This window comes from Haemorhous mexicanus, chromosome 1, assembly GCF_027477595.1.
Source record: "Haemorhous mexicanus isolate bHaeMex1 chromosome 1, bHaeMex1.pri, whole genome shotgun sequence".
Classification (NCBI taxonomy): domain Eukaryota; kingdom Metazoa; phylum Chordata; class Aves; order Passeriformes; family Fringillidae; genus Haemorhous; species Haemorhous mexicanus.
Genome location: NC_082341.1, coordinates 69,542,862 through 69,567,161, shown reverse-complemented (window position 1 = coordinate 69,567,161; position 24,300 = coordinate 69,542,862). Strand labels below are relative to the sequence as shown.

General features: G+C 48.1%; 1 protein-coding gene across 20 annotated transcripts in view; it reads right to left on the bottom strand.

The window, feature by feature from the left end:
* Positions 1-10,242, bottom strand: part of F13A1 (coagulation factor XIII A chain) — a 206,647-nt gene extending 196,405 nt beyond the window's left edge. For 17 of the 20 annotated variants that reach the window (XM_059853015.1, XM_059853036.1, XM_059853053.1 and 14 more), the window contains exon 1: positions 10,096-10,242. The gene's annotated coding sequence lies outside the window, so the exon portion shown is untranslated. The remainder of the gene's footprint in view (positions 1-10,095) is intronic. The other 3 variants (XM_059853063.1, XM_059853108.1, XM_059853026.1) reach the window with 2 other exon arrangements.
* Positions 10,243-24,300: the final 14,058 nt, after the last annotated feature.

Sequence of the window (24,300 nt, the reverse complement as noted above, 5' to 3'; positions counted from 1 at the left end):
CCTGGCAAGCCAGCAGCCACTCAGCTCCCATCACGGAGAGCAACTCACTCCTCTGCTCGCATTGCCAACACTGAGGCAGCAAGGGCCTAAGCCCAAGTCAGAGACTTGAAGCACAACGCGATGCCAGTGATTTCAAGTGACAGACACACCCAGAGAGCTCCTCGGCCGTGGACTAACTCCAGCAGCCAGCCATGCACAGACACAAAATGTCTGCAGGCCCCTGGGGAGGCCCCGAGCTGCTGCAGCACTGCCCTGGGGAGCTGACCGCACTGCCGGGCCCCAGCCCCACGGCCAGCACCACCCGGGGAGCTGCCTCCTTACATACCCCGAGATTACCCTGGTTTTAAAGGAGAAACTTCTCCTCCCCGGCCACGAAACAAAATGGGTGCTGTGTCTCAGTGGTGCTTCCTTGCTCTCCAGGCAGGCAAACTGAGGCTGCTATGGCTGCTGTAACCCGCGGGCTGGTGAGAGCCCTGCGTAGAGATCAGGCCAGCCCTGCCCGCAGGGCTAACATGGCTCGTGGGGGTCTGCCCACAGCAGCTGTGCCAGCCCCGGGCATCTTCCATGGGGCAGGCAGGGCAGGGCTGTGGGGAGATGGAGACAGGCCCTGCTGCCACGGTGTTTGGGCCAGAGCTGATGGCCTGGGGGCTGACAGCTCTGGGGGCTGGCATGAGGGGCCGGCTGTGAGGGAGCCCTGGTCAGCCAGACAGGCCCTCAGGGCTGGTGCTGCCCTCAGCGTCTGAGCAGAGCTTTGGTTCTGCTGGGCCTCCTGCCCAGCACGGCACGGAACAGGCTTGGGCAGATGTCTCCTGTGGGACCTGGCAAGCCCATGGCTGCTGTGCCCAGTCTGCTTGCACAGGCAGTGACAGCCATGCACCCTTCCCACGAGCTGCCTGAGCCCCCTGCCCTCAGCCTGCAAGCAGCAATGCCTGACATTAACCTCACTTCCCATCTCAGTTTCTGCATGCCAGGTTTATGATGGCCATTTGCTTTTGTGTCAGCATTGTCCTTTAACTGAAATAGCTCCTCTTCCTCCTTAGCATTAACCTCCAGGATGTATTTATAGAGAGCAATCATATCCCTCTCTCAGCCTTTGTGGTGCTGGACTAAATAAGCCAAGCTCTTTTAGTCTACTTTTATAACCTCAGCTCTCCAACACCCTAATCCTCCCGCTGCCTTTCTTTGCACCTGTTCCAGCATGAATCAATCTTTTTGAACATGAATGACCATAACTGCCCCTCATTGTGCACATGGCATGTCACACTTCTTTCTACAACAGAATTAGTATTTCCCTCTCTTGAGCACCAGAGCTCTGCATCAGGCAGCTGGGGACCTTGCCTGCCTTCCTTCCTCATGGATGCAGAGTCATCCTGAATAACAAACTAAGTTCTGAGAAGACCATGATATGCTGGGGCAAAATACCACTGGGTAACAATGATATGGAGAAGCACATGATATAAACCCAGGAGCATCATATTTTAGCAATTAGAAAAAAAATACTTTGGAGCAACGCTATGGACAAGATTTTTTATAAGTTCAGGAGATGGAAAAATCCAAAAATCTTTTTCTATGACAATCTCACACTTTAAAAATCTATCAAGTTTAATATGGAACAAAACATTGTGAAAGGGCTACGTGGAACAGGACTGTCATAAAAACCATTCACAGGTGGTAAAATTATCCTTACAACAGAAGAACTAACCAAGTAAAATGTGTCCTATATAGAGCAAATGATGGCCACTGTCCCACACGTCTTTTGCAGCATCTCTGAGTGCCGGTATTACTGTTCCTGTGCAGCTGCTGTGCTCCTTTATCTTCCAGCATCCCTATTGACACCCATGACAATCAATCCCAGTATTTCTATCTTTAATTCTTCCACACTCTGACTGGTGAAAGGAGACATTTTGATCTCTGTAAGTGCAGGATTCTGAAAATCCATTACATAGAGCAACTCCAGGGCTTTTCTGTACTCCAGCATCCTGAGGTGAACACCTAGGGATCCCAGTCACAGCCCAATACAACACACTGGAGCCCATATCACATCTGACCACACAGCTCTGTTCCTTTCTGAGCCCCCCTAACACCAGATGCCTGTACTGATAAAGGAGGAGAACCGTTCCATGTGCTTTCAGCTGCTGTCTTTATGCTATCCATCAGGATGTTTTCAAAGTCATGCAACACATGGACTCTGTTCTCCAGCAGTGCTGGGGAGGAAGTGGGGCAAGGGAACTTCTGCCCAGCCTCCTGGAGACCTCCCTGCACCAGGAAATGGTCTTAGTGCCTCCAACAGCATTTAAAGGTAAAGGGAGAAGCCACAAATCTTCAGGCTCTTCAATCAAATAATCAACCCTTGAGTTTCACTTCTCCTATTTGTTTTCTGTGCTACATGGGCCTCCTCCGTTTACAGAGGGTGACCCCAGGGAGCGGGCTCTGACCTCCCGAGGGGAAGCCGGTGTCCTGCCATGTGGCCATCCATGCCCAATGCACTCTGCTGCTGGGCACTAGGGGCCACTCTCAGAGCTGCTGAGCGCGGCCAGCAGCTGTGTCTTGTCACTGTCCTCCCCTCCCGCCCCTGCCTGCTGCCCTGCTCACTGGAGCTTAGCTGGGAACCGGAGGGGAGAACTAGGAGGGAGTCAGAGACAACTGGCAGGGTTGAGGAGCCGGGTTGGTACTGGCTGGGAGCAGTGGGAGGGGGGAAAGGAGATGAGCTGAGCCTGGGAGAGGAAGAAGAAAAACATGCTGCTGCAAGTCCTTCCCCCGTGGAATCTGAAGAGAAGAAAGCTGACTGCTGACAGAGATGATTAGGAAGCCCTCCCTTGCTCATGCCAGCCCATCCCTGCGAAAAGCTGCCACTTGGGTCCTGCCCTGGGACTTGGTGTTAGAGCACAGAGCTGGACCAGAGCATGGGAACAGAGGGACCTCCAGCTTGCTTGAAACAGATGGCACACAAGATTCATACACCCAGGATTCATCATCCCCAGAGTCCAGCTGGAGGTAGCACCCCTTGGGCATTGCATCACCCCACAGTTTCCTCAGTGAGGGAGGACCTGTAAGGGAGATAAGAGCAGAAGAGGAGGAGGTGCTGGGGAAGGCAGAAAGGCAGAGAGCAAGTGAGGCCAAGACAAACCCTTGCCCCCGGAGAATCCCAGCAGACAGTTCTGAGATGCTCTCCCCTTAATATAGCACCATCTGCCCAGCTATTTTCTCCCCTGGCTCGCTCACAGGGATCTCCACATTGCAATCAGTGTGTCTGGCATACTTGAGCTAGCTGCAGCCCAGCAGGGTCAGGCAGAGAGCGACCGCAGCAGGGGCACAGCAGCCAGCCCTTCAGCCTGGTCTCACAAAGGCAGCCAGTTTTCCGGGTCCCTGAACTGGTTTTTGCTGAAGGCCATGCTGCTCCCTCTCCCCTGCTTTGACCTGTACTGACTAGATCAACCAGCATGTGCTGCCCTGCAACAGTTTCAGAGCAGCCTGGTCCCAGGGGAGCATGGCTCCATGCAGCAGGGGCTGGTATGCTGGATAAAGAAGGAGAACCTGAGCGCTGGTCTGAGAAACATTTTGGCAGGTCTCATTATTTTGTCACAAGTCACATTATTCCATATTTTTTCATCACACCTCAGAGACAAGAGTTTCATTCTTCAACAAAAACCTGACCTTGCATAAGAAGCCAGTAAGAATACCACTTTTGTACTCACTGCTTATTTGCTTCTCTGAGCCTTGCAGTTTGGAAGGTAAATTCATTTTTCTCTGGTTAAGGATGGTGGTAGAAGGAATTTTAAGAGACAACACATTTGTTCTCAAAGGATGTGCATGCCTGAGTCTTTTTTCATCTTTTTGTGGTTTTTATCTACACAGGCTTTGTGGTCTCTGATGCAGAACCAGAACTTCACCTGATTCCATTTTCCACAAAGTTTGGGCTGCCATGCAAATAATAATGAGAATCATTCATATGGCTGAGGAAAAGCCTTATTTTTTTTTCTTTTCCCTGAAATGGGTGTGACACAGGGACAGACTGGGCAAAGTTTGCGAAACATTTTGTACTGTATGCTGATTGCTCCATCTTTTAGACCAAGTTAAGGCTCCCAAGAAGAGAGGGAATTTGCCAGGGAAGATCCAGCAAGGACCAATGACTCGCCTGGCACAGTAGAGGCCTGTGCTTTCCCTGCAAAGATAGCATGATGTCCATCTATGTACCCTGAAACCATACCCAATGATAAATTTCCTCCCCTATGAAGCAATCCTACAGCACAAATCAAGATTAATTGACATCCTCGTGCCTTCCACAGCTGCACAAATGGTTGGTACAGCACAAGTGGGGCCTGTTCGCTAATCGTGAAGTAGCTAAGAGCAGACCTTGGATTACTGTGGTCTATAGTAATATATCACTTTCCATAAAAAGAAAAGAACATTGTGCTCTCTTTCCCAACACTCTTTCACCCCAGCTCATCAGTTGCCCAGCAATCACTCTCCTCTCCCAACACTTGCATAGCAGACAGAGTGGCTTTTAATCCTGGAGAAGTTCTGCTGTGCCGCGCTAAAGCAAAAAGAGCAGGGAGAAGCAGCTGGGTGCAGGGGGAGGAGTTTCTTTGACAAGAGCAAAAAGAATGCAGTACTAGGGGAGTTTCCAGGTTAACAGAAGTCTAAAGGCCACTCTGTCTTTCCTAATGGCTCCAAAGTGCTCAACTGCCACAGGGAGAAGGAAAATATCTGACAGAGGGAGAAGACCTCTTTCTTCAGACTAATTCCATCTCTCAGTGCACACTCAAAGGTGCTATTGAGTTATGCTCTGTTTCAGTTGCAGGAGCCTTCTAAGGCACATACATTATGTTCTCTGTCATTTTGCATACTGGCTGAAGTTTTCAGTCATTTTGCAAAATGCCAGGAGATGATAGGTATGCACATGAAATCCTCACCCTCTGGCTATTACTAACTCCCTAACTCAAAGAGAGATGCAAAACTACTCTTACGTTCATTTCTACAACCAGGCAATCTTTTGTAATTACTTTTAAAGGCAGTCAGCAACACCCATCCCCTGACAAAGCTAGCTAATATTTTCACAACTGAGCATTGTAACATCAGCCATGTTTCAGTCTTGCCAGTAACATCTGACTCCCAGTGCTCTGGCCCATGACAACTCCACCATCCAAGCCAGCCTCCCTCAAATGAATATTGATCAATTATCTCAGTTCAATAATAAAAGTTTCTTTCCATTAACCAAAGGAAAAATAAAGAAATGGTCACAGATATGTTTTCAAGTGACACAGCACTATTTGCTATGGGAAATACATCCATTCCCAGACACAGAATGTTGGCACCACTGTCTCAGTACACATTCTGCAGAGGAAGATCAGGGTTGTATGGAGAAAGTCAGTCAACAGTGAACACCATTAGGAAAAAGGCAAAAAGGCAAACAGCATGCTGGATGTATAAATGGGAGAAAAACCCTCAGGATGAGTGAAGTAATCCTTCCATCCAGGACTATCCAGGCTGGAGCTGGACTGCTCTCTGGTTTTGGAGACAATTCTTCAACACCAATCAACTGGAAAAAGTCCAGAAGAGAGGTGTGAGATAGACAAGAGGCCTAGAAAACATGATCAGTGACAAAGGACCAGAAGAACCATGTCTGTCTGAGAGCATCCCAGTCAATACAAAGTTTATGCAAGCACAGCTGCCCACAGACTAACCTATTTCTGATAGCTGTGATAGCTGTAGTGCACCTGGGTGCCCAGGATGCCAATTTTAGCAAAGCAGTGCAACAGCAGTGCCAGGCAGCTTGCAAATGACTCCAACTTTCCATCATTTGGCATGGTGAAGATGAAGAAGAGAAATAAGACAGTGAGGTAAAATGTCTGCAATTCCTATTCCAAAAAGACTTAACTTTTAGTCATCTTGGGAATAAAACATGTTTCAAAATGAAAAAAACTGCAATCATTTCATGAAATTATTTTGCAGGATGAGTAACTCACATGTGAAAATATTTTTTTAAATCATTCTAACACTGTCTTAATACCTGAGCAGCATGCAGTTTCAGGGCCTTACATAGACTACCAAGGACTGCTCACTTCTTTTGAAAAAGGCCAGAAGGCTCCAAAAATTGTTTACATTATTTTACCACAGAGACCACAGGAGTCTTTGGCTGAATCAGGGTCCGAAACAAGATCTTATAAGTCCAAGGCCATAGCCCTGTCTGTGCCTTCTCAATTTTTCATGCTAGTTTTGCTCTTTGTCACCCACAAGCAGAGCTATTACCTAGCACAGCAAACTACTGAATCCTATGGGAAGTAACACAGCTTATTCACCCAAAATAGGGCTAAACCTAGTCACTTTTGATCTTGCAGGGAAATTCAGATTTAGAATGCAGGCTTGTGGCTGAAATCATCTCCTAACCTAGGCTCTGCAAGGCTGAAGTTACCTCCCACCCCATACAGTCTGCATCAGATCAGGGAAAGCCTTTCCCCTCTGTTAGCAAAAACTGAGCATGGAAATATCAAGAAATAGCAAGAAAAAATACTGGTTATCACAGTCCTTGTTGTACAGGGCAGAGAAGGCCTGGCTGCATTCTGTTAAAATCCTTGTTTGGCTCAAGGTCTGTGTGTACACAACTTTCATTTCCTCTACTCAATCTTTGTGTTCACCCATGCTCATACTTCCCTGGAAAGGACTGCCTGGCACTCCTTGTAGCTGTTTTATGATTACCACAAGCAGCTTCTCCTATACAAAAAGGACAGGACTGCAGTCAGACTTTTCCTAACAGTTCTCCTGTGGTGCCAGCTGGACCCTCTGATCAGAGCTGCTTCTCCATGGCTGCTGGCACTGCACTGTGATGCAGCGGTACCCAGGTCAGGAGTGTGAGGTGTCAGGGAGGTGTAGCTGCTGACACAGGGCAGCAAGAGCTGCAAAACCCTGTCTGGAAAGTCAGGTGAATGCCCTGGCAGCAAGTCCTCACCCCAGTGCTGTGCTGCCCTGGCTGTGCTGGCAGGTGAGCCTGTTCTGGGGAGGATGAAGTTAACTACACTCCCTCGGCACAGCCTGCAGCATAGATTGATTGCAGTGCAAACACATCCCAAATTTCTAAGCCTGCTGGTCAGCCTCAGGACTCGGCACTGGTGCATCCCCAGAGAAATCTGAAAAAATAACTGATTCCATAAAAGTAGCCTATCAGTGTTAACTTCTCAAAGGCTTTTTCCTCCAGTTTCCTCCATTTGCTGACAAATATGAAGATTTTTCCCCCTCAGCTGTTGCAACGTTCTTGTGCAGTTGGGACCCTCGGCTGCTGAAGCAGAGGTGTGGATTTATAGCACTGGCTTTTGCATAGTATAACACTGAGCCTCAGGGATCAAGGGTTATGACATTTTTATGGCTTCTCTTCTCCTCCCTCATATGAATATGAAGCAACTGTAAGGAAAAACATCTGGTTTCACTTTTCTTTTCTCCACCACTGTTCCCATCTGACAAAACCTTAAAAACTTGCCAGTGTTCTAGCAAGCTGTGTGTGCCAGCAGCCTGCAAGGAGCCAAGGATTTTTTGGTGTCATCACAAGCGAGAGTACACTGGTCTGGAAGTACTGGCTCCATCGTTGCTAGAAGGCAAGACTACCCAGATCTTGTCCCACTGACAGATGCACTGGCAGCCCTCCTCCTTTGCTAGAGCAGGCTGAAGGGTTGCTAAAAGACTGTCCCTCCATCTTGATCTCATTACAGGCAGCATCTCCAGGGGGAAATGTGGGCCACTGTGGAGAACACTGATGGAGGAGCCAACCCCTGCTGAGGGGAGGGAAAATGAGATGCAAGGAGAAGTTCTGCCTCACCTCAGAGTCTTCAGAGGGATTCTTCCAGGGTAGAAAAACAGTCTTGCTCTATTTCTGAGCAGTGGTGAGCTGAAAAAGGCTTGTGCCTGACTCTATGCTCAGGGCCAGTCTGCACCAGAAAAGAAAGATGAGCCCAAATATCCTAGAAGCTCCTTGGTCCAGGTGGGACCCACACTGTCATTCAGAAGAAGAAGAACAAAATACTATGAACTCCAAGGCCAGTCTGGCAAAGGTGGCCGATAGCTGGCCAATAACCTGTTTCCACAGCTGGACATTAAGAAATGTAATCAGTTCCCTCATGTTATCTTATTTACCCAAGGAAAGATAAAATTAAACTATTTCCAGGAATCTGAAAGCATTTCTCCTTTATCTCTAGGAAATAAAGGCATCTCTGCAACAGTGTTGTAACTCTGGAGAACCTCCAGAAATAATCTCCTCTCAGGATCCCCTATCCTCAAACCCCCAGAGGAAACCAAGTGGATTGTTTGGACACATCTTACAAAAGAGAGACAACTGCTGAGTGCTGGCCCCAGGGACATGCTGCTGAGTACTATTGCCATGGGGGCTGTGAGGTGTGAAGGTTCTTCACAGGGATGAAGTTGCAGGACCCTGCTTGCCACAGATGTTAGGCATCCTAAGGGCAAAGCACCCAAATAAACAACACTCGCCTCGAAGAAAGGTCTCTGAGGGACAGGAACCAAAAGTGGTCATGGCAAAGGATATTGAACATGAAGGCACACAAAGAAAATGTTCTGTGCTGTGGGCTGCAAGAGAAGACCCACGGTATTGTTTTCCAGTTTCTTTCTCTCTTTTTGACTGTCCTTGACTATGCCAATAAAAAAAAAAAACACCACTCCCTCCTCTTATTCTTTTTCTTTGTTTACTTAACTTCTTTTCCTCGTAGCAACTGCATAAAGCTGAAGCCATCTGATATTTCCAAGTAACCAAGACCATTATTCACTGAAGGCACTGGCCTGAATCCTAATTGCTGCTGGTTTCATACTCAACACAAGCCTCGCAAACAGCTGTAAATATCTCTATACAGTACTCCTCTCATGTCAAGCTGACCCTAATTCTTAAAAGTCCCCTGGGATGCAAATAAAAGTGCTGCCAGAGAAAATAGGTGTGCTAGGTACACTTTGGAAGGACAAACAGCAGCAAAAGAGGAGACACTGTAGAAATACCATTTTACACCCTTTTCCAAGGCATGCAGAGGGGAAGCAGGTGAAAGGAGCTGGTGGTGACCGGTATTTGCAGGCCATGTGACGGGATGAAGAGGCCTTTGCATCTGTGTGAAACCAGGACAATGAGGACTTTCTGGATCACGTCCCAGCACCCAGAGGATGTTTGAGAAGGAAGCTGGAGCATCCTCTTCCCACTTACTCTTCCAAGCCTTTGTTCCAGGCGTGCTATTATTCTGGCATTACCCAATTTCTTCATCTTCTTTCCCTCTGTTCACACAAAAGGCCTGTGTTTCACGTGAACCTTTGTTTAAGGTTAAAGAGCATCATAACTGCCGGGTAGCAACATTGCATTACACGGGTGACAAGGTCAGGGTAAAACCCCTGCTAAGGAGGAGGAGGAGGAGCAGTCTGTGCTTTGCACCTCTCCTTGCCAGAGTCACAGAAAGGAGAAAAGGACAGAAAAGTAAAGCATGTGCCAAAGTGTAAAATATGGTACTTTTGCCTTGGTTTTAGAGTGCTTCACTCCTATAACCAGAAGAATGCCAGGGGGGGAAAAAAAGTCACAGTACAACAACCTAACTATTTTACTACCAAAAAAAAAAAAAAATAGTCACTTAGATATCTTTTGGGTTTCTTTTCATTTCAAAATACAGTTCAACTCAGAGATGGGGGTGGGAGGGACATCCAGTCTTTTACAAGCTCCCCAAGAGTTAGGCACTCATAACACTCCCTCACCTTTTATTGCCCCTATTCCTCAAATCCTGCCCATCCCCTGTGTGATTTTATGCTGCCCTTCTGCTCTCCTTCCCATCTATCACACAGTATCTCCCTTTTCCACTCATTTCCTCCTCTTCTCTGATCCACTCATGCATTCCAGCTTTCCTCACTCTTCCCAAAGTTTGTTGGAACATCAACAGTCCTCTGATGCCTTCAGCCCCTCATCCCACATGGCTGGCTGCACCCTGCCACGGGGCTCCCCTCCTGACAGCAGGGCTGCAGGGGGCTTCTCAAGGCCAAGTAAGTTCCACCACAAAGAGCAGAAGCTGTGGGGAGAAAACTGGGGGAGGCAAAGAAGGCACAGTGTGAAAGTCCACAGCTACATACCAGGAGATGGAAATCAGTACAGCTGGTACTGTGTGTTCAGCTCGCAGCCAAAGTCCTTTCTCTCAAGGTTGTGCTGACAGACTACAAAAACAACGGCTGAAAGCACAGCACGAAAGCAAGCGATGGGGAACTTGCCCCAGTAGAAAGAATCTGTGAAGAGGAAGGTTTAACATGTTTGTTTAGATGTCAAGGCCTTGACAGGGGCTTGTCAGGAGAGGCAAGGAAAGGTGTTCATCCAATGCACACCTAGTGCTTCTTGATGCATGTGTATTTCTCCCACCCTTTCCACCTAAGTGCTCTCCTTAAGACTCAGCCCTTTCAGTGTGCCATTTAAGAAGAATATGCAGACCACCCCCCATCTGCTCCAAGACATGAGATGTGCTGCAAATGAAGACATGTGGCAAGCAAAATTTTACCAGGAACAAATATTTGCCATCATTCTGCATGGCTGCTATGCCACACTACATTCTTCCTGGCACAGTAGAGAGGACAAATATTCTCAGAAAATTAAGTAGATTTCTGCCGTCAGAAAGGGCTGACAAACGCTTCAGGCCACTGCAGCCTGGGTCTTCAATTCTTGTCAAGTTGGGGGCCTATGCACACAGCTGGTTTCTCTTGTGTGATGGCAAGATGAAAGAGCCAGAGGGTCAGGTAAATACTAATTGTTAGAAAGATGTGGACACACAGCGCAGTGAAAACTGCACTAAGGGCTGCAGATACATGCCTCGTGTGAATTAGCCACCTCTTAAGATCTCTCAAGATTTCTACTGCCATTTCATTTATTCTCTTGCTCAAGTGCCACGTCTACCTGGCAAACGAATTCCCTCTATTCCCTTATGCCAAGTTTCACTCCAGCATGTCAAAACCACTGCCCTACACTGCAGCATTCCTTTCCAAGTGAACTATTCCCCCCCTCCCTCCCACAGGTCCTGCTGATGGCAGCTCGAGGTTGTATAACTGCACGCTCCCTCCTTGATAATAGCGAGAACCAGGATTTCCTGGTATGCCAGAAATGGTTTTGCCACTCCTGCCTGCGTGAAAGGGGTGGGACAGGAGGCGAAGCAGCCATCGTGTGTTACAGCTCTGGGTCGTGTCTGTGCACCTTGACATCCCGCCAGGCAATAATAAGAGAGACCTGCAGGGAGCAACATATGTCAAAGTTGGTAATTTTCCTTCCTGCCTTCACTCCTCGAAACCGCCTCAACTGGATCAACGCCCGCCCAGTTCCTTCTTTGGACAGCCAACGAAGCATGCACACTGCAGGAGCAGCTGCCAGCTCTGCTGGAAAATGTACAGACCAAAAGATCACCTGTGAGCACGCAGTCTTGGCATGAGCTGTTCTGCACGTCTGCAGCTCGACAATGCTGCTGCGGCTTTGGGAGGCAACAGCAGCCGACCGCAGCGCCCGGCTGGCCACTCGCAATCCACAGCCAGAGGCACCTCTGAAAACATGCTTCCTGCAGCAAGGAGACCTTGCAGAAGCCTCACAAACCTCCCCTCATTTTTAAGCTGAACCAGGTTAATAATCCTCTCCCTACCCCAGCAATTTTTTGGTTCCCTGGACAGCCACGGTGTCAGTCCACATCTGGAAAGGGCATCGCTGGGCCATTTGCAGCTGGATTGGAGCCAGATGCAGGAAGGATTTGAAAGGTCCCCTGCACTGTCTTCCTTCAGATTTCCTTAGTTCTGCAGTAACATCGAGACTGCTGGTGACTTCAAGTGGTGCCTACTCGTGCTCCCTGCCATGCCAGGCATTTGGCTGAGATGCAGCCCTGGCACTTGGCAGCCATTCTTGGAGAACTAGGTGGTCTTTGGGGCCCAAAACATTGCCCTCCCTCCAAAAAGAATCATCAAAATTTGCACCAAAAAAGCGGCCCAGTTTGCAGAGGTTTTGATAACTGGTATAGCAGCCAGGTTTTTAACTGCTTCTATGGACATAATTCAGATGCTGCATTGTTTGAGATCATCCCATCCCTCATCAGGGCCAATCTGGTTTAAGATTCTTTCTGAAGAAATATGTAAACTCACCTGACCAGCCACCTTTGAGCTCCCAGAATTGCTGAAGTAGTTCTGTTTTGCGTTTCCTCCTTCCTCCTGCCCCCCTTCCCACCAGCTACTTCATAGATGCATGTGGCCCACTTCACACTTTCTAAACCCCTACCTGAATATGGGATTTGCAGGCTGTTTATTTTTGTGACGTTCATTTCAGGGAAAATGGGAGCATCAGTGTCATCACATTACCAAGCTCACCACATTTTCTGCATCGAATGCAGGCAGACTGGCAGCACTGCTCGACACTGGGGCACTCCTTTGACAGGAGCAGGAAAGACCATGTAGTCACACCAACTAATTCAGCTGATTTATTTTTAAATGCTGTAATAAGGCAGGAAAGGAGTGAATGGAGAAGTGCAAACCCACTGAGATCTAGAAGGCTCTCAGAGCTGTGTGGTGCTTTATGCCTCTGCCTGCCTCTCAATTGTCTCTGTGAGTGATTCAGAAAACCCTGTTTAATCAGATTCAGCTCCTGCCATCTGTTAAGTGAGACACTATAGGGACTCAGTATTGTAACAAAATGCATATCAGAATTGCCCTTGGTTTAGCATACTTTGTGCAACATGTCCCATTGCCCTCACTCACACCAATCAGAGCGAGGCTTTAAGGCTTCTTTTCTCTTTGGGGTCTAATGACTCACTGCAGTGGGTGAGCAGACCACACCGACCCTCTGCACCCCCCCAGCTCTGAGTCACAGGCTGGGATTAGAGGGACATTTTAGGATTACAGACAAACACTCTCCCAGAAATCTTCTCTCCTGCTTTTGCCTTGCTTAACAGAGGCTGTGTATGCTCTCTGATGTGGCAGAAAGGATGGAAATTCAGGGAATTCCCGGACAGCTTGTGATTGTATAGCCAGATGTCTGATCAAAGGTACATATCGATCAGCTTGGTCAGTGACACCCAGCACTCACAAAGATGGGATCGGTAAATCCATCCATCCTTGTGCCAGGAAGTCTCATAACAGTGAAACAAAAGAGTGTATTGGCAGTTGGCAGAGATGGGTGTTTTGCAGGACTCCTGGCACTACTGAATGGCTACTCCAGACAGCATTGGAGCAGGGACTTCATTTTACAAAGCTTTGAGACTATGCGCTTTGTGCTTTTTCAAGCAGTCACAGGTCTGTTGTGGTGGAACAACTACTTTATTTCTTGAAGACAACCCAGCAAGATGCATCACAATGCCATGGGAACAGAGCTGATTATCTCCTCCTCATAGGGTAGTTTATCTTGCTTCTCACAAAATCCCTGGCTAGGCAGTACCTGCCATTTTGGAAGAACATCTGCAGTGGCTGGAGGGGATGCATATCCCACTGTGCTTGGGAAACACCTTCCCACATGCTTCAGTGTGTCACTCAGGCTACTGCTGCTGAAATACCTGACCTGGTTTTACAGGGATGGATACAGACGTGAACATCAGTGTTTGGAGAGTGACTCAGAGAGTCAGGAACTTTAATGAAAAAAAAAAAAAAAGAAGGAAGAAAATGAAAGAGGGAGAACTGACATCAAAGTGAGCAACAGAGGACACAGAATTGATGGATTTCACACTCGGTCGATTGTTGCAATTAATTACATAAAAGGAGCTGTGACAGTGTGTACCAAACTGCTCCCCTCACACAGCTGGAAACTCCACAGTTAGTGAGGCCAAGGGAATCAGATGTTGCAGAGGATCCTGTTGCACCATATATTTCCACATCTTGCTCAAGCTCCCCAGGTAAGTGTCTGGATTTGGTTTCTGCGGTACCACACCATGTGCCCAAATTCGTCAGGACGGGCGTGTTTATGCCTGCTACCAGCCTGCTGGGTTTGCCTCCCCGCGGGGGAAGCAGGGAGGAAGCACAGAAATTGTCGGGTTTGCATTTCACAACTGCCTGCATAATCCAGGTTGCTGTGCACATCCCGTGGCTCAGCCTTTCAGGCCCAGTGTGATGGGAAGAGGGAGGGAGTGTTTACACAGCCTGCCGGCCGCTCTGCAGTCGCTATGGCAACCCCAAGGGTCAGTTTATAGTAGGAGAGGAAGTTCACTTTTGGGGAGTTCGGCTTTCCAACACCAGCATCAAGCATGGCTGAAAAACAAAAGGCCAGGCAGTGGGAGGAAACACATTTAAAGGAGCTTCCTATGTGCAAAACCACCCGAGCTTTCTCAGTCACGGGGAGATGCTGCATTCCTTTCCTCTTGGTCAAAGGCAGGCTGCCATCCGGCTGATGCCTGAACCAGAGGGGCACCTCCCCTCTCCCACAGATGCCTGTGTGTTTGAGAGCAGGGCAGCAGTGGAGGAGTGCAGCATGGTGCCCCACTTTCAGAAACACCCCTGTGCTGGCAGCCCAAGCTGAGAGCCACAGGACTGATGTTCCAAGTGTACTTGTTACTGGCTCTGGCTCTGCAGAGGCTGCTTGCAGACCTTCACAATGTCTCCCATGGCAGAAAGAAATAACAGGCACTGTCCTTTCTGGCCTGGATGTAAACCAGCAAATGTCTGTGCATGCAGACTTGGGGTACTTTGACCTTATTATGCTGAGACTTAGTCTGCGTCAGTGCTGCCAGTGTGGTACTGTGATTAAATCTGAAAAAAATGACAGTCATCTCTGAGGTGATGCCTAGGGAAACACCTTCTTTCCAAACACTGCCATCTACCCCAGAAAGTTTTCTTGACCTGTACAGCTCCTTGCTCTGTTGTACCTCATTACCAAAATGGCCTGAATGCTGACCAAGAGCTAAAAGAGCATCTGTCAGCCGCTGTTAAAACAGTGGGAGAGTGTCAGAGCACAGTCACCCTGGGGAATTGTGTTTTTTCAGGGAAAGAGGTAATAAACACAGCATCCTCTCAGCCACAAGACAAAACATCCTGCAGCCTGAGTCGTTCTGTCTCCCAGCAGTTCCCATCACTGGATCTGAAGCAGCAGAAGAGAAAGAGTCCATTGCAGCATGGGGGGCAGGGGGCTACTTTAAAGAAAGGTCCACCCCTAGCTGAACAAGTCCAACACTAGATGGAGAACAGGCTACAGACTTTCTGAGCTCCCAGCTGAGCTCCCCACTGTGCATCACACTCCAGGGTTTCAGAGCTGGGTTTCAGTTTACCTACCCTGCATGCTACCCCTCTGTGGTGAATATAAAGCTATAAAAGGACTTCCCTGCACTCAGCAGCTGCTGGAGAAAGAGCCCTGAGTAGTCTTGTGCTTGGTCAACAACTGGGGACATGCAATGGGTACTCCTGTGCCTGGTCTGGGCTGCAGTGTGGAACACAGAGAGAGGAAAGCCTGGTGAATCCCAGGGAGGTGACCCAACTGCAGAGTGTCAGAGAGAGAATTTCAAGGCCTGCTTTCCCTTCTAAAATGACAGTTTACATCAGTGAAGTATCATTCCAATAAAGCTCCTTGTGTTCATGAAGATCTGTCCACCAGTACTTGGCTGCTGAGGTAAACAAGGTAATGGCAAGGGAGGTAAACAAGGTAATGGCAATGTTAATGGCTGTGCTGGAGCCTGCTGTGCAGGCAAAGTTTGGGGCAGCTCACATAGGTGTTTCCCAAAGAACAGAGTTCAACAAAGAGGCAGCAAGCCATTGCCCAGGGGAAGAGAGAGGGGCAAAGAGAGTGTATGGGAAGGAGAGACTGCACAAATCTATGTGTAGAAAGATTGGGAATTGTGATACATTATGCCAAAGAAAATATGCAGAAAGACACAGCACCATGGAGAAACACAGGTTCCAAGGAGATGAGAGTTATACCATGAGGCACTGTACAGGAGAAGGAAGGACCACATGGATGGGAAGGAATGACCCATACCCGAGGCCTTTAAAAGCTAAGTGATAAAAAAAGAGGAAAGATTATGAAAATGAGTGTGGGTGCTTCAGGGGTAGAATGGCAATGAAGGCTACATTGATGAGAAAGGTGGCTGAGTGGAGGAAAGAATTCATCTGGCTATACAAAGATGTCAGATCCACTTGAGAAACAGACGTATTGAAGATGCAACTCGTTCAAAGCAGATGTGAAATACATCATACATCTACTTCTCTCCGGAATGGGGGAGCTACAGTAACGATTCCAAAGAAGACACCTACCCCAAGCAGGTCAGATTTTAATGATTAAATAACCTTCATGCCTAATAATCGTCTGCTCTTGGGTGGCAAGCGGAAGGGGAGAGCTTTGGGATGAGGGCTGTATGTGTGTGTGTGTTTGAGGGTGATCTCCTGGGAGACTTCCCCCAGGGCTGGGTGTTACCCAAGGAAAGATGAGTAGGTTTCAGTGCTGCCTCACTGCTGAACTCCTCAGCAGAAAGGACTTTCCCAAGGAACTCCACAGGTGGGTTTGTTTCACTTTTGCTGGCAACTCCCATCTCGCATGTTTAATCCGATAGGCTTTGAGTGGGGGATGCTCATAGGGCCAGCAAGCAACAATATGTCCAGGAGCAATGAGCCAGCCTGCAGGACAAACTGCAAGAGATGATGGAACAGCTTGTGCACTGGCATGGCCCCTCACCCTGCCAGCGGCTATGGCACAGCAAGGACTCCCACAGGATCAGGCGTCTGTATGTCCACAGCAAGCAGACTTTGGCATCTTTCAAACAGGCTGCAGCTCAGGCCCTAGCTTGGGAAGCCCTTTCTCCACTGCCCTCTCCTTCCTGCCCAGCATGTGGATGAGTCAAAGCAACTCCTGATGGCTCAGGGTCACCCAAGTCCCACACAGCCTGCTGCTAGCACTGGTTACAGGACAGACCTGCCTGATCTCCTTACAGTAATTAACAGCAGCCCTTCAGATGGTTTAATGTCACCAGGACTCTTTCTACAAGCTCAGCTCACATAGAACAGTGCTTCCCACTCTTTTTTCCATGTCAGTGAGCAAAGAGTGCTCACTCTGCCCTGGGTTCCATCCTGCAGCACACCCAGCTCCCTGCATCTGCCTCACTGTACAGCCCACGCACAGCACCCAGGGATGCTGCAATATCAGCTGAGCTGGGCCACAGAGCATGGAAAAAGCAGGAGGGCATCCAGGTGACTGAGACACAGCACCCAGGGATGCTGCAATATCAGCTGAGCTGGGCCACAGAGCATGGAAAAAGCAGGAGGGCATCCAGGTGACTGAGACACCAGCAGCATGCAGAATAATGGCTCAAAACCTTGGCATGGCTCTTTGGAAATATTACTTGTGGGCAGGGGGGTCGGGGAGGTGGAGGAAGTGTTGTCAGCATTCTTTTATTCATACTGTATGAAGAAAAATACCCTGAAACAATGCAGTAGGGATTGGCAGCAGCTGTGAGTCATTTGCCATAGAGGCAGAGGTCTGTGTGAAGCCCCAAGCAGGGCAGGAATTTAATCCAGCTCCCCAGATGCTGCATAAAGGTGTAAAAATGTGAGCTTTGGTATTGGCTCACCATCTGCTTCAAGGTACGTGCAAAAACACAGTAAATACCATTTGCATGTATTTGCAGATTTACTGGTCAGATAAGTGGTAAGGATGGTATGAAAAAGGCCTGCTTAGAAACAAGTAAGGTTAAAAAGAGGCGTCTTCATCTTTGTTGCTACCACTGCTTTGTATGGAAATAATGCTTACATTCATTAAACTGTAAGTGGTCATCACAGAGGGTAAAAATAATTAGGGAGAGAATAATAGGAAGGATATTATTTAACAATGCAAATGTTTCTACATCCTCACCTGTGCCTGGATACTGCCACTGCATGCACCTCAAAGGGAGTTTATTCAAAGAGAAAGAAAAAATGAGTGAGAGTGAAAACAAAAATTATATTGAAAGATTGAAAAATCAAGTGGAAAAATCTTGTACCCCATAAAATCCTCTGGCTTGTTAGAAAATGTTTATCCCCCTTAAGTCTAAAGGAAACGAAGACTTCCAATTCCACAAAAAACACTGGAAAAAATATTTCTATTTGCCCACTCTCATCACTTCTGCCCCAATGACAACCTCACCATTTTAAACTGATTTTCTAACCCTGCAGTGGTAACCTCCCCCAAAGCCCACATGTCTTGCGATCAGCTTTGAATCACAGCAGGACAAAAAAGCCACTTCTTCCACATTGCTGTCCCCCTCACTCTCCACTGAAGACAAGCCTGCGGGGGTTATTTCTGTTTTTTCTGAGATGCTGATCCTGGGGGGACAATGAAGCCAACTTTCCACAAACATCTCGAGGATAAGACAGCTTTTAGAAAGGGGATCAGGCATCCACAACACACCTGAATGAGGGACCTGACCTTCTGAAAGGCTGGGAGGCAGGTCACCAGCATCCCAGTGGGACGTGACATAGGTGAATCCTTGTGAAAGTGTGGCATCCTCAGCTCCTTCAGCTTACTCTAAAAGGCAGAGCTTTGAAATGAATCATGTTCGAGACTCCAAGTGGGAGATGGGGACAGTCTTGTTTCAATGTCTTTGATGCAGGAGCCCAGACAGCACTTCCTTGTGATGATGAGGACTGGTACTTGGCTTTTTTCTTAACACACAATCCAGAGAAATGGAGTCATATACCAGGAGAGAGAGGTTTATCTGCACTAATAACTGCAATAATTCCTGCTCATTTTTTTGCAAAAATGCCCTGCATACATAAAGGCTTCCTTAAGCAATATGTCTGATAGATCCTACAATTTCAAAATGCACTTCTCTGCATCTAGTCAAATCCTCAGAGAGGGCATTTTTTGTTCATCTTTTATATCACACTGGGGGCTCTAGCTGCTGCCTGGTTCCTCCTGCCCCTTGAAGCAGTCACATTTCCACCTAGAAGAATAGCAGTGAGGCCCATCCCAGGCACATCTCTTATGGCTGAAGTGCTCTAGAGCAGAGGAGATGCTTTAACTTTTGCTTCTTTTTGCAGCTTTCTTATGACTGTTCTCTTTATGCTTGGCTTAGCCTGTTTCCCAAATGGGCAGGACCACTTCCCTTCCGGTTTGGGGACAGTGCTCCTTTCTCACTCTCATCTGCTGGTATGCTGTAGGTGTTCTGAGGCATCCAGCTCTCCCCAGGAAAGACGTTTAACAAGTGGTGCATTTCCCTGTGGAAAACGCACCACTTTTCAAGCATGTCAATATTCATACAAGGCAGGAAAACCCTTACTAAAAGAGAAATATTCACTACATTTTTCTTCATTCTTCTTGAGGTGTCCCTTCAACAGCACTCAACAGCTGTTAAATGGGATAATCGCCTGCTAGCCTCATGCCACTAATTCAAATGCTAATGGCTCTCAGTGCATGAGAGGTTATTCAGCCATCCGGCACCCCAGGTACACTTTGTATGAGGAGGATGATGAAGGGATTAAGATCCCTTCTGGGATTCTAAAGGCATTGGAAAGAAATGCTTTCAGATTAATTTGGAGAGGAGATGATGTCCAAGACAGTGTATTTGGCTTGTATGGCAAGGTTTTTGTAGTGGGGTGCTCTAAAGGTGGCCTCTGTGAGAAGCTGCCAGAAGTCTCCCCCATGTCCAATGGAGCCATTGCCAGCCAGACTTAAATGGACCTGAAGCTGGCCAAAGCTGAGCCTGTCACTGATGGTGGTAGCACCTTTGAGATAAGGTGTTAAAGGAGACAAAGTTGTCACATGAGAGAAACTGCAGCTGGAGAGAGGAGTGAGAATATGTCAGAGAAACAGCCTTGCAGACATCAAGGTCAGTGAAGGAGGAGGGGGAGGAGGTGCTCCAGGTGCCAGAGCAGAGATTCCCCTGCAGCCCATGGTGCAGCCCATATGAGGGCAGGCTGTGCCTCTGGAGCCCATGGAGTGGAGCAGATACTCACTGTGGAGGACCCTACGCCAGAGCAGGTGCCCAAAGGAGGCTGTGACCCCATGGGAAGCACATGCTGCAGCAGGCTCCTGGCAGGATCTGCGGCCCTGTGGAGGGAGGAGCTCACCCTGGAACAGGTTTGCTGGCAGAACTTGTGACCTCATGGAGACCCACACTGGTGCAGGCTGTTCCTGAAGGATTGCACCCTGTGGAAGAAACCCACAGGGGGAAAGTTCATAAAGAACCACAGCCTGTGGGAAGGACTCACTTTGCAAAAATTAATGGAGGACTGTCTTTCATGGGAGGGACCCCTGGCTAGAGCAGGAAAAGAATGTGAGGAGTCCCCTCCCTGAGGAGGAAGGAGCAGCAGAGACAATGTGTGATGAACTGACCACAGCTCCAGTTCCATTCCCCTGCACTGTAGCCCCAGCCCCCCCATCCCCCTGCCCTATGGGGAGCAGGTAGAGAATTTTGGGAGTGAAGTTGAGTCCAGGAAGAATGAAGGAGTGGGGGGAAAGTGTTTTCAAGATTTAGTTTTATTTCTCATTATCATACTCTAATTTGATTGATAATAAATTAAACTAATTCCCTCGAGTCTGTTTTGCCCATGACTGTAATTGTTGAGTGATCTCTACCTGACCTTATCTCAATTGAGGAGCCTTTTCTCTCTCCTGTCCAGCTGAGGAGGGGAGGGATAGAGCAGGTTTGATGGGGACCTCACATTCAGACAGGGTCAAAGACAGGGAAACCAGGCAAGGAGGAGGCCAGCAGGAAGGATTTGCATGTTTTGATGCCTCAGAGGGATTCCAACCCAATGCTGAAAGATCCTGCACCCAGCCCAGCCTTGGTGCCAGCCAACTGAGCCAGGGCTCTGATCTCAGAAAAGTACTGCTTGTGCAGTGGTAGTGCTCAGCAAGCACAGGTCATCATTCTGTTGTCATGGCTAAACCACTGTCACAGCAGTGCAATATTGGCTACCTGCACAGAAACAGAGGTACCTCTTCCTAAGGCTCAGGGTCACTGCCAGAAACCCACAGGGGGGAAGTTCATAAAGAACCACAGCCTGTGGGAAGGACTCACCTTGCCAGGCTCAGTGACCCTCCAGCCATGCAGTGCAAAGTGCCAAGCTGTCAGTGCCCCATAAGGCAAACCCTCTAGTGCTCCTTGTCTCTGTGACAGGAAAAAGGCTGCAAAAGGCAGCAGCAAAACCTTCCAAATCAACACCACTTTTATGGAGCAAACCTTGAAACTTGATCCATGCTTTTGTGTGTGAGCACATGTGTGTGTACAAAAGGGTGTTCAATGCATTAATTCATATTTCACACATGCAATTCCCCAAAAATTTCATGGTCGCCACAAAAGTATGTATTTTCTTTTACATGGAATTAACTACAGATTGTATAGTCACACTGTTAAACAGGTCACACCATTACCTGTCAGTGGTATCTACACAAAAGCAGAGCTGAATTTAAGCCTAAAACTACTCTGTTATGAAACTGCTGATAATACACAACCCATGGGAGGTGGGCCATCACTGTCTGTCCTTCTACACAGGATTATGGTGATAACAAAGGAAAGGAACAGTGGTGACTTTGGCTTCCACTGCAGAGACTGTTTGATGTGCCTTATTTGTCCCTTCTGTTCTTCAAGAAGGGTACCCTGATCCCTGGTGTCTTCTGTCTCAAAAGTGGCAAGCAGGAAGAGAAAAGGAGAATTAACAGATCAATATAATACCCTCGAGCAGGATACATAGAAGGCAATGAGGGTAAATGGCTGGGAAAAAGGATAGATCTTCCACAGTTCTCAGCAATGCTCCCCTGAAACACTTATGACCACATTCTCCAAAGGGATCAATAATCAATGAACATGCACTTCTATCTGTTGGAAAAACTATTTTGATGTGAAACCAATAATGTGTTTCATAACTGGTCTTAAGTCCATGGAGGACACTATTATTTAAGGACTTTTACTGGCCAAGGCACTTTCTCAGCCTCTCCATTCATCCTTGACTTCCTTTTTAATTTTTAAATAATTCTGTATTCATTCTACTGGCTTGATATCTCCAGTCCCCTCAGCAGGTTATTCCTAATTCTAGTTCCTCGGCATCTCCTCCTCTGAAGAATTACTTATGCACCAGAAAAGTTGCTCTCATTTCATGTTCCAAAAAAAAGTGTATGTATCTGTTGCCATGGCAGTGGTGTGGGTTCCAACCAACCATTTTAGCCACACTAGCTTTAAAATGGTAACCAAGTTTGAAACTCTTTGGTTCCCTCCCAGAAAACACAGAACCAGTGCAGTCAGCCCAATAGTGAGTGCTGGAACACATCTGCCCTTGTGGGCTTGCAGGTGACCACCAGGCAGCCATGACTGGTCCCCTCCATGGGCTGCAGGGCTGACCCAGTTTCCCCTTGGAGCTGTCATGGCAACCTCCACGGTTGTGTTTGCTGCTTTGCATGGAGAAACCTTCATTTTCTGGTTACAGCAAAGCAAGAACTCAATGCCAGTAGCATTGCAAAGTGGGAGAGCAACTCGTCCCTTCAGCCCAGGTCCCGATCCTGAACAAAACCCATGTCATGTGGTAGCAAAAAAGTTGGACACAGAAGCAAAGGCAACCTGTCTCTTACTCTTTTCCATTCTGGTGCTGCTCTGTTCCTCATCAGGCAGCACATTCAGGCTGGCTTGATAAAGAAATGAGGCACATGGAGCCATTTCATGTGTGCACACCATGAGGCACAGCCTGCCCCTCTTAATTTCCAGTCCTCCCTGAACTCAAGGTCATTGCCCACACAGACCTAACTCAGCAGAGGTTTAATATCCTCAGATCCACAAAATCCACTGGAAGAGTCCAAAAAGGGGAGAGTGATCATGACTCCACACAGAGGAAGACAACAGTGGAAGCTCAGTCTGCACTGGAGAGTTTGCATGAGCACGGCACAGGTTGAGGGGCACCTGCCTGGGCTGCTCCCAGGACCTCTGGTTGTGCATTTACCCATTCCCAACGATTCATTACTCCAAGAGGGAGCTGCCCACGACAACAAAGAAATGTCAGCACTTTATACTAAAACCCTTGCCAGTGAAAGTCGAGAGAAAAATGTTCTGAACCATGGGGCAGACACCCAAAAATCCCTCCTGTGTGGTGGGGAGAAGGGAAAAGGAAAATTTAAAAAAAATTAAAAAGAAGAAAGAACTAGAAAAAGAAGAGAGGAAAATGCCTGGGAGGTTTGATTTATAAAGGGAAATGAGCTGTAAGATAATGTGCTTGGACTGGCCAAGCTGAGGCGGGTGCGAGAAAAGTGGGTGACAGCCAGCAAGCACCAGAAAGAGCCCAGGCAGTGGAGAGGGAAAAGCACAGCCTGCTCAGAGGGAGTGAGACACACAGAAAGTGCATGCTAAGTAGGAGTGCCAGGATGACATTTGAAAAGGGGAAAATTTAGGCTGAGTGTCAGGAAAAGCTTCCTGACAGTGAGATGCATGCACTGGAGCCATCCCGCGGGAGAAGCCCTGGAAGCTTCATCATTTGGCTTCCAAGGGCTGAGCTGGAGGAAAGCTGCAAGTCCTGGAAAGGCCTTGCAGAAATCCAGAGCCTGCAGAAAGTCAAAAGCAAGGCTTGCTTTAATTAGGGGAGGCCTGGCTCAGAGGTGAACTCCACAGGCAGGAAGATTGTCCAGGAAGAGGAGAACTCCCAGTAGGTGACTGGGAGGCAGCAGGTCCCAGGCTCAAGCATCATTCTCCTCATGGGAGCCTAGAAACAAATGGGTGAGCAAGATAGCAAAACAGATAGGGAAATAAAAAAAAAAAAAAAAATCCCTTCTCCTTTAAGGCAACATTATCTCTCAGCAAAGAGCTGCTCTGCTCTGGCCAAGGCACAGTCAGTCAGGGCTCAGGCTTCTGTTAGTCTGGGCCCCTGGGAAGGCCAGCTGCCAAAAAAAGAGGGAAATTTTGCTTTAGTCAGGGGGTAGGGCATGGGTGTATTGGGAGGAAAATGAGGGAGAGAGTGAGGGAACTTGCACAGGAGAGCGAGGGAGAGAGGGGGACGTATGTATTCACTGTGTCTCTGGATATACAGCAAGGCAGAAAGCCCAGCAGGATGGCTTGGGAGTGGGGAAAGGAGGTAATAGCTGCAGGCAGAAGCCAAAGCAGAGAAACTCCAGGAATGATGGTGCTTCTCTCCTATCAAGGAGAAGCCTTGTCCGAAGAAATCTGTGTTAAAAACAGCCAGGGCATGGACTCTGTCCCCAGAGCTTCCTGAGCCACCAGCCTTCCCCATCACAGGAGGAAGAGGAGGAGGAGGAAGTGATTTCCCCTGTGAGGCGGCAAACAGAGTAACTTCTCCTGCAGGGGACTATCCCTGTGCCCCATCCCTGGGCACGCTGCTGGCCCAGCTGTGCCCAGCCTGGCTGCCAGGTAGCCTCTCCATCGTGGCACATGAAGACCTACA